Source organism: Ursus arctos, unplaced genomic scaffold (assembly GCF_023065955.2).
Source record: "Ursus arctos isolate Adak ecotype North America unplaced genomic scaffold, UrsArc2.0 scaffold_4, whole genome shotgun sequence".
Taxonomy (NCBI): Eukaryota; Metazoa; Chordata; class Mammalia; order Carnivora; family Ursidae; genus Ursus; species Ursus arctos.
This window is the reverse complement of record NW_026623056.1, coordinates 84027306-84031690: the sequence shown is the minus strand read 5'-3', so window position 1 is coordinate 84031690 and position 4385 is coordinate 84027306. Positions and strand designations below refer to the sequence as shown.

General features: G+C 46.9%; 1 pseudogene; it reads left to right on the top strand.

Annotated features, from left to right (window-relative positions):
- The first annotated feature begins 3953 nt into the window (after nt 1-3953).
- On the top strand, nt 3954-4136 carry LOC113255746 (ATP synthase subunit ATP5MJ, mitochondrial-like; annotated as a pseudogene).
- Nucleotides 4137-4385: the final 249 nt, after the last annotated feature.

Genomic DNA, 4385 nt, shown 5'->3' with positions numbered 1-4385 from the left:
CCAAGGAACCTGAACTTGAAAGGCCATGTGAAGATACAGCAAGAAGGCAGCCGTCCACAAGCCAGGAAGAGTTCTGGCCAGCACCTTAATCTTGGAATCCCCAGCCTCCAGAACTGAGAAATAGTTGGTTAAGTCACCCAAACCGTGGTACTTGGTTATGGGAGTCTGCAATGACTAAGAGAAGAAGATGCCACTTTTTTCTTTCCCTGCAACCAGAAAATTGAAAACATGCCTTCATGGACAGAGAATGCCTCATCCTAGTCTTGAGAGACAGCCAAGTGTGCATAAAATATATAATGGTTTCATCGAATTTTAAAGGAAATACACCCAATCGCATTTTCCAGGTTAAGTAACTTTCACATGGGGAAAACCCTTCACCTCCCATTGGAGAGCCATACTTTGCACAGCAGTCAGCTGGGGACTCTGTTTTGCTGCATAATTCAAACCTGTAGGCAAGTTTGAGTGAGAAATCTACCTCAATGACTTTTACACGAAAATTCCTTGAAACTCCTTGAAAGCTCAGTGCTCTCCTGACAAGCTCTTCTGCAAATGATTCACAAGTCTGAAGACAGATGTTATCCTCCGTGATTAACATAGTTTCCCCAAGGGAATGGGCAATGTCCCAAGAGAGATAAAAATGTAGACAGAGAATGAGTAAATTCTGAAACATTCTAGAAATTTCTGCGGAAATGAGGTTGATGGCCATGGTTTTCTTTCCTCGCCAGCCCTACCTTAAGCAAAATGCTACACAGCCCTCAAAGAGGCGGCCACTCAAAGGCACTAGGCTAGGATTCAGGAGATCTGGGGTAAATCCATTAGCTCACTACATATTCATTAAAGGCCCCGTTATGAATTATGGCAGCATTACGGTAGCATTACGGTAAAGTGGTGAGGATCAGAGACGAGAGCCAGACTATCAGGTCAAGTCCTGGCCCTGCCCTTCACCAGGAAGTGGCTTGGGTGAGTCACTCAGTCCTCCCATGCCTCAGTTTCTTCAGGCGATGGGCTGGACTGAGAACAGTGTCAGCTTGTCGTAAGTGTGTGCTTGCAGTTGTCATTGCTGCTCCCTGGGCCAGGGTCTATCCCAGCTACTGCCATCAACTCCCTCCTTCTGATACTTCGTAGTTCCATGTGACTTTCAGCAAAACGCTGAACTTGTACGTGCTTCATCTTCCCCATCTGTAAAGCGGAGACAGCAGCATCTGCCTCATGGGATTATATGAACGAGTGACATAATATACGCAAAGTGCGTGCGTGGTATAACATAATTGCTCAGGGGATGTTTTTCTTGTCAATAGTGGCTACTTTTCTTTTTTCTTTGACTTTCATCTCCTCCCCTTGCACCCACCACCACTTAATTATTTACTATGGAAAACCCTTCTTGGCCCCGGCCACAGACAAACCCTAATAATGCTCATGGGTTAGAAAGATTGCTCTCTTCTCTCCACGCGGATTTTCTCTTTCATCATCTGTGGTCATGGTCTTACACACACAGCACATAGTGGAAGTCAAAATAATCATCTAAATCGGGAATCAGAAAACTTTCTCTGTAAAGGGCCAGATAGTAAATACTTCTGGCTTTGCCAGCCATATGGTCTCTGTCACAACTACTCAACTCGGCTGACACAGTGTGAAAGCAGCCGTAGACAATTCGTAAATGAACGAGTATGGCTGTGTTCCAATAAAACTTTATTTACAAAAACAGGCAGGGGGCTGGAATGGTCACATGAGCTGTCACTTTGCTGACCCCGATCTAAATTCATCCAATAAAACTTTATTTACAAAAACAGGCAGGGGGCTGGAATGGTCCCATGAGCTGTCACTTTGCTGACCCCGATCTAAATTCATCCACGCAACAGATACGTATGTGTGCCTCATTTGTGGCGGGCCCTGTCCTGCTTGCTGGGGACATAGCTGTCAACGAAATAAGCCCTTGCCAAAAGCGAGCTCCCATCATATTATAAAAGCATTTGTTACTATTTCCCACAGTGAAGAGACCAAGTGAAGACAGTTTTCCAAAAGGGAATGATCATTTGTGTGAGATACTGCCAACAGTTTGCATAAACTGAGGACTGAGAATTGGCCGTTGGCTTTGACAATGAAGAGGTCAACAGGTGATAAGAGCAGTTTCAGGAGAATGGTGGGGACAGAAATCTGCCTAGAGTGAATTCCAGTTGGACAGGAGGCAGGGGGATGGGAACCATGAGGACAGAGAAGGAGAAAAGCACAGAAGTGAAGTGGGAGGTGAAGGGGACTCAGACTCAGGCTCGAGGAAGGGTGTTGCGGCTGCTGCTGTTTTAAAATGAGGAGATCAAAGCATGTTTGCAGAGAGAACGATCCAGAAGAGAGGGACAGTTGGATGTTATGACACAGGACAGAAGGAGAAGTGGTGTTCTAGGGGGTTGTTCCAGAGCGACGAGAGGACGGGGTCCCCGGTGCCCAGGGGAGGGCGGGCCTCTGCAAGGCGCAGGTGTATTTCATCCCTGGTGACAGGAAGGAAGAGCAAAGGGTACAGACTCCGTTCTGGGAGAATGAGACAGTTCTTTATTTTTTTTCCCCCACTCAAATCAGAAGTATTATCTTCAGATGAGAATGAGAAGGAAAGTTCTGAGAAGAGATAAGAACATCCGAAGCGGTCATCTCAAAGGGCAGGAGAGTACATGGAACCAGGGCACAGAATCGGCTTGGCAGGAAGCACCGAGGCGCGACCAGCCAGCGGGCTGGTGTTTTTCTCCAGCCACGGCCCCTCACGGGCAGAGCTTTCCCACTAGATCCCTGCTAGGCTGCTGGCCAGCCTACAGAACGAGTCCCTTCAGGTTCGTTGTCTACCTGTGGTGCAATTGGCCAAGTCCCGGGGGATGGCCTCAGGGGCACGAATCATATAGCCTATTCTCTCCGCTAAGTCTGGCTCTGTAAGGGGCCGTATGTGGGGTGGGGGTAGTTTCCTTAGAGGGATCCACAGGCATCAACTCCCAGAAGGGGGCTGAGGGACCGAATAATGGGCTGTGTGGTTAGGACTGGGCAGATTCACTTGGCATCGGGTGACCTTGAATTTGATGTGCCAGTGACGTCCAGAATAATATTCAAAGTGTCCAAGACACAACGCGGCCAGATTCTACTCTACTTTCAAAAGTTCTTGCACATGACTCTGTGCCCCGTATCTGTAAGTAGGAGGCAACGCTAGGCTTACACTACCATCTCCTAGTTCTTAGTATGTACAAAACACTATGCTAAAATGTCTTATTTCGAGTAATCCTTAAAACAATCCAGCGGTAGGCATTATTGTTGTACCTGAAGTATGTGAGGCAGTATACCCAAAGTCACACAGCAGAAAGTAGCCCTAGGTCTGCCCAAATAGCACTGGGATGGACTACAAATACTTCTGATTCAGTTAGATGTTGCATTTGACAGCAAGTAACAGAAACTCCCAAAATACCAACTTAAACAAAATAAGTGGGTCTTTTTTTTCCTAGTGTAAAAAAACCCAGCGGTAAGCAGTGCAGGACTGGTAGGACAACTGCACAACACCCTCTAAAACTGCCGTTTCCTCTAGCTTTCTGCTAGCCTAGCCTTTGTTCATTGTTACCTCTTGGCTACAAGATGATAGCGCCGCCTCCAGCATTGCATCAGCATTCCAAGCAGAAAAAAGGTAAAGACGAGGACAAAGGTGCTGTCTTTTAAAGAGCTTTCTTGGAAGCCCCACCACCCCACATCCACTTCCATCTCATTAGTCAGAACCATCGTAGGGCCACCTGTGGCTAAAAATATAGAATTTTAACTGGATCCACTTTAATCCTAAAAAAAATAAAATAAAATAATGCCACAACTTCCACTGTTTCTCTAGCAGACCTCTTTGCCAATATTGCTAAGATCTTCAAGATTAGAAGAGCCCGCTCTCCAAAGTCATTGGCCACGCAGGTCAGGGTGACCTGAGCCAGTGCTCTTGTGCCGAGATGCTTCAAAGTCTTGTTTAAAATGTTTGGATCTCCATGAAGCCCTACTATATCCAAGTTTAGGAGGAGATTTGGATAGGAAGAGGGTTGATGGGCTTTGGTGTTGATAAAATCAGGAGTGCTGATAGAAGAAGTAAAGCTTTGAAAGCTTTGAGTCCTGCACCTGCTCATGGTCACCACTAAGCAGCTTTACCTGGAGTACACACCAAAGGCAACGTCAGCCTGGCTGTGAATTTCAGCAAGCTCTGTTAGATGGGAAGGAGCATGACTCCTTCGTGGCACGAATACATGTGCCTGTGGCAGGCGTCCCTGCCTGGGCCTGTGTCCCTCTGTCAGCTCCCCCGTGTGCCCATCCTACTCTGAATCGATCTTTGGAACACAACAGGTACAGTCAGAATCTCACCGAGCCATCCCATCCTTAGAAAACCAGAG